Raw genomic sequence first — 14,059 nt, 5'->3', positions numbered from 1 at the left:
GCCTTTGATTTAATAGTAACTTTAGTTCCATACCCAGTCCTAAAAAAAATATGTGACCAATCAGATGACAAATAACCCCCTAATTTGGCTGTAAAGTCTCTTGATAAGCAAATTGCAAAGTAGGGTGGCAGGTCTATCACATATACATCTCACGAAATAGAAAAATTGAGGCAAGCATGGAGTGTTAGACTCAAAATTTTAATGACTCCTACAATATTTATAGCAGTCCCATCTAACTGCACTACACCGTTATTCAATGGCTCATAAGTCAATCCTAACTGGTCAACCAACTGCTTGGGCATGACTGAGCTACTTGCACCTGAATCTATCATGCAGTTATGCACTAGTTGCTGGCCAATGATTAAAGTGACATAAAAGGGAGGTGGTTTGTTTACCTTGAACTGCTGAGACTATTGTTCACTCTTCTGTTGAGGCTTATTGGTAAGAACAACCTTTGAAGCTTGCTGATTAGATGGTTGGGCAGTCAAGGAAAGGTTAGACAAAGCATCATGTAACCAATCTTTTTGCCCAGGTAGAGCTAGTGAATCCCACATTGCTATGCTAACATGAGTTTTCTTCTATTGATCCAAAATATTAAAATCAGTCATACTAACCTTCTGTTGTCCTTTAGTAACAACAATGTCCTTTTGCACTTGTGCTGGTTGAGGTTGGCTTTTTGGCTGATCTTTGGTCACCACAAGCTGTGATCTTTGAAGAATTTGTGCATTTTGAGGAGAGAAAGACCATGCCTGAGCTTGGGTACTTGAGAAAGGTTGATTATTATTCTTATCAGTCTACTGCCCCATGTCGACAACCCTTTTCTTGGATCTTGTGTTGGTTGCTATAGGGATATATGACTGATTTTGAGGTTGATTAACCCCACAAAACTCCTCACCTTGCCAATTCATCAAAGTAACATCACAACTACCTTATTCCATGGGTGCAGATTGTTATTCATTAACTTCCTAATACTGATTTCTTGGAAAAACAACACTGTTTTGCACCATCAATGCCTGATTTAACATGCCATTGGAGCATGTAGATTGGTTATGTGGCTGGTTGCAAGGAAAACACCACTCATAGTCAGCTACCAAGTTGTTTTGGACTAGAACAATATCCCTTGAGGAACTAGGTGTATTAGGATTATACTACTGAAAGGGCCTTTGGTTAAAATTCCTTCTTTGACCTTGAGAGTTTGGCTGGTATGGGGCCTGGTAGGGAGCTTGGAAAGGAATTTGGTAAGGTGGTTGACTTTGGGCTTTGATATTAACCAACTCATTACCAAAATTTTGCAAAGTCTTCTGTAGGTTAGTGTTTTGCTCCTTAATACTTATTATCTCTTGCAAATGACTAGGGCCAACATGCTCTTCAACTGCAACTTGAGCATTATATGCTGGAAATGAAGGTACATTAGTTATAACAGGTGGAACTACAGGGATAATGGGCTGTATATCAACAAAAAATGGCATGGGAGGCCTAGGTGCTATCTTCTGTGCTTGAATAAGACTATTCTTAGCCTTAACAACAACATCAAATGTTGCTGGTAAAGTATTCCCCCCCATAGACTGTATCATGAGTGCAATATCACTATTCAAAGCCTTTAGGTAAAACAAAAAAACATAATCATTAGAAGGATTTACTGATGCTAGAATCCGATTCCAAGTCCTTTGAAACCAGTAGTTGAAATCCATCATATACTCATGTGGAGCTCTTTTGATTGTAGTGAGCTGCTCCACCAATGAAAGATGATCTGATTTGTCTTCAAAATGCTGATTTAAATGTTGTCCTAGCTCATCCCATGTAGCTATTGAGTTCATAGGTAGGCCCTTGAACCATTGAAAGGCTTTCCCTTTGAAAGAGGCTGCCAAAAGCCTCAAAGCAACATTTTTTGCAATAATGTGATGCACTCCACACAAGGAAGCCACATCTCTAATATGTTCAATAGCTGTTGTTTGATCCTCTCCAATGAAAAATGGCAAACTCTTAAGTGCTGCAACTGGTATGTCATCATGTTGAACCAAGTTTAAAAGACTGCCCTAATTAAAAGGCACAAATGGATGGATCCTAGGGGGTTTATTAAGAGCCATATTGTTGTTAGAATAAGCAACACTATTAGAACTAGTGGCATTTGGTGTATTTTGATTGGAAGAACTTGCAAACAGTGGACTGTTATAAACTATAATAGTAGGGTAAGAATTATAATTAATAGGCAACACACCAACTACTAGATTTCAAACTTTGTTAACTACCCTAGCTCTCCTTTTTGAGGGTGATAGCTAGGTATGATTGACTCAGGCTGCACTTTGCCTAGTCTGGTATTTTCTCATAAGCTAGGAAGGTTGGACTACTTAAATACCAAAGATTTGAGTCGCCAGGTGTAAAAAATAGTTTGCTACTACACACACCAAGACAACATACGATGACATTCTATGTACTATAAATTCCAACGGTCCCACCGGGCATGCCAAAAATTGTTGTCACTGGGATTTGCACCCAATGCAAGCTTGAAATTCCTGTAATCCAGTGACACATTGGACTACTCTAAGGTTGTGGGTATCCTATTATGAGAGGAAACCTTCGGATTATAGGTCGACTTCCTATTTGATCACCTAATACTAACTTGAAATTGACTTGGAAAAGGGATAGAAGGATATGCATAAAATGAAACTATTGCTAAAAAGATGATCCACCAATGACTGAAATGATCTAAAATGCTTACAAACTCACAAAAATGCTCAAGTATTGAAGCCATACAATCTCACAACTCTGCTACTTATGCCTGCAAAAGCGATTCTTATGAAAGGCTCTGACTTTCTGATGTATACAAAAAAGGAGAACAATGAGGTTCTTACAATTTTGATGCAAAAGAACGAAAACACTAACATAGACCTGCACTATGACATAACATTATTAGCATTCAACTTTGAAGGAATCTGATGAAACAAAATGATAAAATAATATTTTACCATAAAATTCACAAACAATAGTTGAAAAACCAAGAATAATGAGAAGGAAAACAACTTTTTTTATTGAGAATCAGGAGCTATCTGCACTCCAAATCTATAGAACTGCTTACAAAAATCTAAATATTACTCATGAGAAATCTAAAAATACTCATAAGTAATGAGTTACAAGAGCAAGGATCTCTGCTGCTGAACAAGTACAAACTCCAGACCTAGAGAACTAAGTGACAAAAAGTCCCTTATACAAGTAAGCTTTCAAAATTCAAAAATGAATTTTGGCTCTCAAAAATATGTGTTGTCATCTCTCCACCAAATTAGGACTCTAACTGAAAGAAAAAATCCTCCAAAACTGATGACTTCTAATCATTTCGCGTTGAGTTCACCTGGATGCTACTGGTTACTTGACCATTTGATTTAAATGCCTGCATCAAGTGTAAGTACATGAAAAATTAACATTCAACCATCGGGACTGCTGACGGCTTGTCGCTATGTCGTGAAGATCAACATTCAGGCACCTTTTCATTGCGGTACAACGAAAACCACTAGATCTTCAGGAACCTGTTCACTTTTTAACCACTTTACCTTCAAAATAGACCTACTTTTGAGTCACTCGTTTGCAGACAATTTACAACTCGCACACCTTCTTATCGGGTTATCGACGTAGCATCAAAACACTCTCACCGATATCCGATGGTACGCTCTGAACTCACTCCGAATCACTCCAATCCGCTGGCAACCTCATCGGGATATCGAGGTAGGTGGAAAACAATTTTTCCGATATCCGATAGCTCCTTTTCAACCTTATGCAAACTCATCGGGCATTGGGGTAGGTGGAACAAGTTGTTTAGATAGCCGATGGTAGCACTCCACAGGCTAACTTTCGATGGTCGATGACAACTTTCTGCACTCTACCATGTGGCACCCCCTGATTGGCTCTAGATCCAACTGGGTGCCACCTTCACCACCATGTCATCAGTCATTGATCCGCGATGACTAATAGGCGATCATCTTCCCATTGTGAAACAACGACGGTCATTGGATCGACTCAAACTTGCTCAACCCTTAACACCTGAGCCACTCACCTTTTCCGCACGTGCTTTGTCGCTAAGTCACGGTGAGTATTCAAAAATTATCTTCCCATCGCGACAGCCATCTGATCTTTCTTGATCACTGTTGATCTTCCTTGATCTGCTCGACCTTTAGCCTCTCTGAGCGGATCTCTCTTATGCCACAGTGTCACCACGTGTTAGCCACTAGTTCGCTCATAAGATCCACCTGTCTCACCACTTGGACCTGCCACTAGACTTAGGCCCACCTTGGGTTGTTCGATATTATTCTTTCATCCAAACCTCCTCCCTCGGTGAATTGCTCAAATGTCTCATCAACACCTTAGTTTCATCGATACCTTAGTTTCATCGGCGGGACAGGTTTTGATTTCTTCGATGTACCTTATGTCGATGAAACCGATGCTTTCAGTGAATCCTTTTAGAGATCCATTGATGCCAAGGTCTGTTTGATGGGTCACTCTCTGGTTTGTCTATGAATTCAACTGGCCACCATCTGGGCGCCACCTGTCTGCCACCTGACCAGTTGCTAGGGTATTCATTCCGGACACTTCACAACCGCAGTACAATGATAGTCATGGATAGCCCCAAAATTTCACTCCACCGCTCGATCTTTCTTGATTTGCATGCCCTTTAACCACCTCTTTTTGACAAGTGCTTTGTCGCCAAGTCACGGGGAGTATTCGATGGGCATCTTTCTATTGCGGTATAGCGACCACTGTCAGATCTTTCTTGATCTGCATTGATCTTCTCGACTTGCTCGCTGGTTAATTTGCCTTTTCATTGCAAAATTTGGGTGCCTTGAGATGCGTGCACACACGGGGCACCCACCAATGCTAAGCTGATCCTTGTCAAAAGCTCATAAGCTTTGACACTAAGGATATATGTGGCTTTGCCTTTAAATGCAATGAATTTCCTCCGCCCGACCAATGTGGGATACATGGTCTATGCCAGGGCCTTTCCATCGGGATAACATGAAACCAGCTCCTTCTGATAGCCAATGACTTACTCCAGTTTGTCCACTTTTCTATCGGGTATCGACGTAGGGGAGAACCTTGCCTGTTGATACCGGATACAAGTGCTCCATGCCTATGCTTTCTCATTAGGGTAAGTCCTGCCGATCGGGGTAGGTCTTGCCGATAAGACAAAAATTCAAAAACTACAAAGAAACCCATCTCCATCAGCATGTTGGGCTCAACCCTCGTGGGAGCCACATTTCAACCCACATGTTGTATTTTAATTTTCCTGTATCTACACATGAAGAAAATAGGTTAGACAAAAACAGTGCCTATATGATTTCTTGCCGATGATTTGACCTGATATTTACTGATTTGCTTGGCATACTAGTTGTTGTGATGCACATGAGGGATGGATTGTATGTTTTCATATGCATGTGCAGATAATGGATGATAATTCTCATTGCTCTAACATATTTTCTCAAATGCAGGTACCTAGGGGCAGTGAGGAGGCAACACACCAAATGCAAGCTGGGTAGAGGGCTTGTAGATGTACAAAACAATTTAAAGAGGGCTCGTCATTCAGGCAATGATGAGTCACCCTTATTTATTCTGCATTTACTATAATGTTTTGCATCTGCAAATGTATAGTGTGTTCCTTATTTACACAGCATCAACCAGTCTCATGGCTTGTGTGAGACATTGTATATTCATCAATAATAAATTACTTTTCTCAAAATTTTTTTTCCCTCTATTTTTATATGCATCTGAAAAATGAAACATGATATTGTAATATTTTGTTTTTCTTCTCAAATAATCATGAATGCAATTTAGCAAAATAAAAAATGCACCTTCTTGCTCATGTGTAAAATATCATAGCTCTACTTGATTGAGCTAGTAGGGAAAATAGGTAACAATTTATTGATTCATAGAGTTTGTTATTGATATGATACCCTGAGACTTTGGTTTTTTATTGTTTCACTGATGATTTGTTCTGAGTTATATCTATGAGTTTCCTTTGGATTAGCATGGGTCACACATGTGCATGATGCTATGATACTAGATATGATTCTACATGTTATGGATGCCTTTGATGAGCTATACGATATGCATGATTATTGTTGTGATGATATAGATAATTTCCTACATGATGTGTGTGATAATGTTATGCGATAATTTATATGCTAATGATTGTGTTTTGCAGGTGATATGCTTGAGATGTTTTTAATAATCATGCCTAACTATATGTTGTGCAGGTGATATGTGATGAATGCATGTCTTTCATTGCAATGCATGTATGTACATAGATGTAAATGTGTTTAACATGTTTTTGTACTTTTTGTATGCTTTTGATGATGTCATTTATCATGCAAAATGTTTTATTTGAATTGAAATGGAAATGTTCATGTATGTGAATGCACTTCGATATGAGATGATAATGATAATGCATCTAATGTAATTTGATTTGGATATGATATGATGTGATGCGAAATGATAATGATAGGATATGAGACTATATGAGATGTTTCTTGAAAATGAGATGTAGATGTAATGATAATGATATGAGATGTGAAAATGCAACTAATGCACTCTTTTTAAAATGATATAAAAATGATATTGTAATGAAATGCAATGGAAAATTGATATGAAATGATAATGATAATGATATTAAATCATGATATGATAATGCCATCTAATGCAACTGTAACATGATGTGATAATGTGCACCTAATGCATATTAACATGATAATGATAAATGATAATGCAATCTAAATGCAGATTAACATGATAATGAGAATAATAATGCAATCTAAATGCAATCTTAACAAGATAATGTATCTAATGTAGTCTAAATGTAGATTAAGGTGATAATGATAATGCAGCTAATGCAAACCTTTAATATGCATTCTCATTCTCAATGTTGCCATCTATTTTTGATCAAATTGCCAGTGCTTCCCTATTTTTTCATCATTGAGCCTTGATTTGTTGAAAGTTGATACAAGCGTCATGGTATAATTGAACCATAACGACCTGAGTATAATTTACATGGATTTTGATATTGCAAGATGACACAAGCATCGAGGTATAATTGAACCAAGATGACTTGAGTGTTGCTTGCATGAAACAGAGAAAAATTAACCTTAGTCCCATACAAATCCAAAATGTACTCAGTTATATGCCACCAGATTACATCGTAGAACAAATTTTCATAGTAGAAGGCTTCACTCCCAAACAACAGACAAAGAAAATATCACATTCCTTCCTTGCTTCTCTAGTCTTTAAGATATCCTTGAGTCACTTAGGAGATATGATAAGTAAAAATAAACAACCTTAAGTAAGCATGCATGCTATCTGAAATGTATTCTTGTCAAATAAAACATTTTACAAATAGATCTTCTTGTTCAATGGAAATCAGTTCAAGTCCTTGATGTCTATCCTTCTTGCATTGTTGTTGTCACTGTTTGTTGTTCGGATCCTCCTTGTCTTGCTACATGTTTGGTATAATGTCTAAAACCCTCAAGGTGAAATGCCCCTAGCGAGGTCAGGATTTTCCCCCTTTTGTTGATACTACTTCAATATGGATATGTACACTGATCACCAAGCCATGGTAGGATATGAGGCGGATAACTGATTTAGATAATCAAGGACATTGACTATGCTAAGTATGTCTGGGATAATGTTGCATGCATAAGTGTTTTGTGATGGCTATTGATTTAGATAAGATGGAGTCGAAGATATGATGCGAGTACCGATAGATAGAGGAGCTTCTCTATCACAAATGGCGCCTGTTGCCAAGTTTTCACCATTTGTTTTTATTGCACTTTTTGATTTTTTTGTATTTTTCTTTTTTTTTTTTGATTTTTTTTGTGTCACAAGGCACTTGTTTGCCAGGTTTTCACCCTAGTGATGATTTTTTGATACTTTTTTGATTTTTTTGCTTTTTTGCTTGATCCGTGCATTGGACGACTCAAGTGTAGAATTTCTTCAGATGGATGTTGTTGGTTGGCTCGTCGAGCACGTCCCCTTCTGAAGTTGATAACTGACATACTCTTGATTCATAAGTTGATATGATAACAAAGGGTCCCAACCAGTTGAGTTCAAATTTCCCTTTCTTTTCTTGATGTTGTTGATTTCAGGGGTTTTTCTTTAGGACTAGGTCAGCAATTTTGAAGGCCCTTGGGATGACCTTGTGATTGTAGCTTCTGCACATTCTTTGTTGATATGCTTTGAGATGATCAAAGGCATGTTTTCAACATTCATATAGAAACTTGAACTCTTGCATTCTGTAGACTTGATATTCCTCATCCGGAATGGGGCCCTTCAATGACACTCGCAGTGATGGAATCTCTACCTCAATAGGTAGGCTACCTTTTGATCCATACACCAATGAGTATGGTGTAGCTTATATAGGTGTGTAGATACTCATTTTGTAGGCCCAAAGTGCAGGATTAAGCTGGACATGCCAATCTTTACCAACATAATTCACCGTCTTCTTGAGGATTTTCAAGATTGTCTTCTTTGAGGCCTCTACTTGGCCATTCCCTTGTGGATAGTAAGGCGTCGAAACACGAGGCTAGATATGGAATCGCTCACAAAGATTTTGTACATATTGATGTTTGAAAGGTTTTCCATTATTTGTGATAATGGAACTAGGGATGCCATACTAACAGATGAGGTAATTCAGAATGAAGGAAGCTATCTTGTTGCTAGTCATTGTAGTCAATGGAACTGCCTCAATCCACTTGGTGAAGTAATGAGTGGCCGTGATGATGAACTTGTGTCCATTTGGTGAGGAAGGATGAATCTTTCCCACTAGGTTGAGTCCCCATTAGCAGAAAGGCCACGTTGTAGTGAATGGTTGCAACTCTTGTGCTGGCGCATGTATGAGGTTACCATGAATTTGGCACTTAGGGTATTTTTGAACAAAACGATAAGACACTTTCTCTATTGTTGGTCAATAATATCCCATTCTTATTAGTTTCTTGGCAAGAGTAGGACCACTTGAATGTGTACCACAAATACCTTTATGAAGCTCATTTAAGGTGGAGCCAGATTCGTTATGATCGAGGCATCGAAGAAGAGTATCATCGAGACCTCGATGATAAAGCGTATCAGCGTTTAAGGTATAGGGGGCGACTTGTCATATAAAGATTCATTTTTGGTTACGAGATAGGTCTGGTGGGAGGGTATTGTCTTTGAGGTAGGCATAGATCTTCCTATATAGAGGTGAATCAGAATCGTTTAGGACACAAATGACTTGGGATTCCAAATTGTCATAGGCCACGGAAAACAATTGCTTCACCAGGAATTTATAATGATTTTGTCTGTCTAGAATTTGGAGAAGCGAGGCAATGGTGGCTATTTCGTCAAGAGCTCTGTTGTTTAACCTTGGAATCTACTCAAATGTGATGTGTACAAAGTATTTCTTAAAATCCTCCAACATGCATTTGTACGACATTAGCTTATCATCTTTCATCTGATAGTCATCTTTGATTTGATTGATAACTAATTGAGAGTCCCCATAGAATTTCAATTATGTGATTTTCCATTTCACAGCTAATTTGATGCCTATCACTAGAGCTTCATACTTAACAATATTATTGGTGCATGGGAACATCAATCTATAGAATCTCAGAATTGTGTGTCCTATGGAAGTGGTGAACAATATGCCAGTACCTAATCCATGATGTGTATAGGATCCATCAAAGTATAAGATCCATTGCTTTGGTGTAATAGTGAGTACATAGGTATCTGGAAATTTCACCTGTAGTGGGTGTTTGTCTTGTAGAGGTGCTTCTGCCAGTTGATCTTCTATTGCTTGTCCTTTGATAGCCCTCCGTTCTGTGTACTGAATGTTGAACTCGCTTAGGATCATGACCCATTTTTCTAACCTCCATGTGAGAGCGGCTTTGTCGAGTAAGTATTTTAGTGGGTCGATCTTTGCCACTAGTTTGATAGTATGAGCTAACATATAGTTTCATAACTTTTGGGAAGCAAACACTACAGCTAAACAAGCTTTTCGATGAAAGTGTAATTGAGTTTGTGGCCATTCAGCGTCCTGTTAATGTAATAGATGGCTCTTTCCTTTCCTACCGAGTCTTCCTGTGCTAGTAATGCCCCTAGTGACACTTTTGTTGCTGATATGTAGAGGATGAGTGGATTTCTTGCTATTGGTGGTACTAAAACAGGTGGGTTCATGAGATATTGCTTCAGCTGATGGAATGATTCTACACACTTGTCCTCCCATTAGAAATGTACATTTTTATAAAGTAGATGGCTGAATGGGAGACATTTGTCCTCCAATTGAGCAATGAACCTTCTGAGATTGTAGCATGCCTTGAAGAGATTGTAGTTGACTGATGTTCCATGGAGGTGGGATTTCCATGATGGCTTGAACCTTTGTGGGATCCACCTCAATGCCTGTTTCCAATACAATGTAGCCCAAGATTTTTTTGGATGTGACCTCCAAAACACACTTTTTAGGGTTTAATCTAACATTGAATTGCTCTAGTCTCTAAAATATTTTATCAAGAATGTCTAGGTGTTCTACTCTTGTGAATTATTTGGCTAGCAAGTCATCTACATAATCCTCCATAAAAGTATGCATCATGTCATGGAAGATTGTTTTCATTTCTCTTTGATAGGTTGCACCAACATTCTTTAAACCAAAAGGCATGACATTCCAACATTATGTACCCCATGGACATGTAAATACTCTTTTATCCTGATCCTTTGGAGATATCTTGATTTGGTTGTATCCTAAAAAACCATCCATGAGTGATAGCATCACGTGCCCTTCCATGAGATCCACAATTGTATCAATTCTTGGTAGAGGAAAATCATTTTTCGGACATGCCTTGTTGAGGTCCTTGAAGTCTGTACAAATCTTGATGCTTTTATTTGGTTTAGATACTAGCACAATGTTAGAGATCCATTCGACATAGTCTATAGGTCGGATGAAACCAACATCTAGTAACTTCTTCAGCTCTGCTTTAACCAATATGGTGACATGTGCGTTCATCTTTCTCAGTTTCTGTTTGACAGGTTTATCTCCAAGAGCGATTGACAACTGATGCATGATGAGATCTCAATCTACACTTGGCATATTTGCATAAGACCAAGCAAAGTTGATTTTCTTCTCCTTGAAGAATTTGACAAAGTTAGGTCTTTCTTGTTCCATTAATGATTTCACCAGGTGTATGGTTCTTGTTACTGCTTCAGTGCTGATATTTATTGATTGAGTTGGCTCAATCAAAATTGGAGATCTCTTCTGATAATGTTCAGAAAGAGTGTCAAGTCTCTCATCTTCAGGTGCCTCAAAGAGGTTTTCACCATTAGATGCATTATTTGTTTTTAATTTTTTGTGATCTAATAATGCCATTAGATGGTTTTCACCATTAGATCAATTTTTGATTTTGTTCATTTTGCGACTAAGAGACTTGGCACTCTCCTTATTGGAGACATCGTTATGGGCTTCGCTGGTGGAGCATGTTTCCGGGTTGACTGAGCAGAGGTATTGGACAATGGTGTCATCATTTTGAAAGATTGGTATATTGTGTTGAGGTTGTTCCCAGTCTATAAGTTCAAGATATATGAGTGGTAGGGAATCATTTAATGGATCAAGTTCTACCGCTGTAAGAGTCATGATAAAGATGTTGTCATAGTTGTCAGTAGCATGGGTGAGGTCTATAACAGTCTCAAGGTTTTCGATGGTACTCTTGTTGATATTTTCTCTTTCGTATTGAAGCTACTCGTTCTCACTAGCCTCATAGATGTGTTGTGGTCCAAGCTCAAATGATCTAGGTCCCAAACCTTGTCCCTCATAAGAAATGGGTGTGTATGCATGGATTGTATCCACTCTAATATCCTCAGTGACATCAAAACAAGTGTCCCATTCATACTCATTAGAGTCTGTTTCAGAATTGCTGTCTAAAGTTACACCACTGAATTTGACAAGGATGTTGTATAGAGAGAAAAGGTCACATAATCAATACAAGTTTGGTAGCTTATTCTGATTCAAGTTCTATGCTTTCTTGTACTCTTTGGATTTTCTCATACACAATTTCCCTTCTTTGAGTAGCAATCTCCTCATGTTGTGACTCAAATTCAGTTTGATCAGGTTCTTGTACATGATGTACTTGTTTATAAGAGGCCTCCTCTCTTTGGATAGCGAGCTCTTCTTGTCACCTCTCATTTTATTCATACTCTTGTTCTTTCTTGTCTTTTCAGTCGCTTGGTGTAGTACCTCTTGCTCAGATTCCTCGTTATGTGTTACCTTTTCTCTCCATCAAGGTTTCTGATAGTGATCTCCCTTTTGTACATGTTGAATATGTTGACCATACCCAAGTCCTGATTTGTCTTTTGCAAGTTGTGAATGGGGTTGTATGGGTTCTATGATTCCCTCTTGATGCTTTCGAATAGGTCCTTTTCCTTTGTATCCCATTCATTGCATGATTCTGAACCCATTTCCATACTGTTGTGTGGGAACAACCACTTCAAGGGTAGTAGCTCTTATTTCTTCCTCATTCTTGTAGATCTAGTTGAGAATATCCTTATCATCTAATTCTTCTACAAGTGTGCCGATTTGGATAAATTTACCATCAAACTTCTTGATGGGTTGTGCTGCTTGGTGTCTTGATGTGGAAGGTTGTCCGCAAGATTTTGGCGAAGTTGGAAATTTTGATAGACATAGGGGTTCAAAAGAGTACTCCCCCATGCCTTGGTCCTTTATCTTCATCTTCTTCTCAAAGTTTATGGACAATGACTTGAGTTTTTATTAAGTTTTGGATGATGAGGAAGCTTGGGCTTGCCTGTTGTGTGGTACCAGAACATTTTGAGTTGCCCCCATAGTGTTGTGATATTGAAAGGGGTAAGTGTTTGCTGATATTGAAATCTCTTGGCCATTGTAGGGGAACTTAAGACATTAATGATACATGGAAGGTACTACTTGCATTTCATGGATCCAAGGATGACCCAAGAGTATGTTGTATGTCAAGTCTATGTCTAAGAATTGGCACATTATGTCTTTTTATACAGGTCCTACGTGAATGGGTAGTATCACTGTTCCTTTGGATGACCTTTATTCATCATCATAAGATTTGATAGTGATATTCTTTTTAGGGTCTATATTTTGCTCGGAGAAACCCAATGTACGAATAAGCTTTAAGGTACATATATTGAGACTAGCTCCTCCATCTATTAGCACTATTTTCACCTAGTGTTTGTAGACTAGAACTTCAATATGGAGTGGGGTGTTATGCAGATGACTCAAGGAGACATCATCATGTTCTAAGAAAGATATGTTATGCGGCACTGTCATATGTGCCACCATGGCTTGGAACAGATTGATATCCAGATTGTTTGGAACTGTTGTTTCTACAAGAGCTTGCTCCAAGATATCCTTATGCTTTGGTGAAAGTTTGAGCAATTCTAGTATTAATATCTGAGTAGGTATCCTTAATAGTTGGTCGATCAAGTTATATTGAGTCTTAGGGAGGGTTGTTGCTTTAGATGTACTCCCCTTCAAGACATATTTCTAGGCCCTTGTTGCCACATTTATCGGTGCATGTTCTTGTTTATCTTTAATATTTATGACATTTACTTGATTATCACATGCCAATATGTGATTTATGACATTTTTGTATATGTGGTTGGTGTAGGCTCCTTTGTTGTTGTTTGATGTTGATGCTCCTCCCTTGTAATAATTAGGAAGAGGATTTTTGAAAGCCTTATGATCACCATTAGTTTTATGACCATCGACCGTTATGTCTCCTTTGTCCAACATGCCTTGAACTAGGTTTTTCAACCTCATGCAATCATTTGTTCGATGCCCCTTGTTTCGATAATTATCGCAATAATGTGAGTCATTCCACCATGGTGGTTTGACTTGGGGTTCAAAGTTTCTTATGACTGGAAATGTGATGATCTTGTTTGCCAGTAGTTCTTGAAATGTAGATTCTAGGGTTTGTTGCAATGGTGTATAGGTTCTTTGATATGGGGTATGTGGAGTGTTAACGTTACCCCCTTGATTATTGTTATTCCCCTAATTGTTGTTGTTGTTCCCTCGATAGTTGTT

Source organism: Cryptomeria japonica, chromosome 8, assembly GCF_030272615.1.
Source record: "Cryptomeria japonica chromosome 8, Sugi_1.0, whole genome shotgun sequence".
NCBI classification, from domain to species: domain Eukaryota; kingdom Viridiplantae; phylum Streptophyta; class Pinopsida; order Cupressales; family Cupressaceae; genus Cryptomeria; species Cryptomeria japonica.
The sequence above is the reverse complement of the archived record's forward strand: the minus strand, read 5'-3'. Positions refer to the sequence as shown.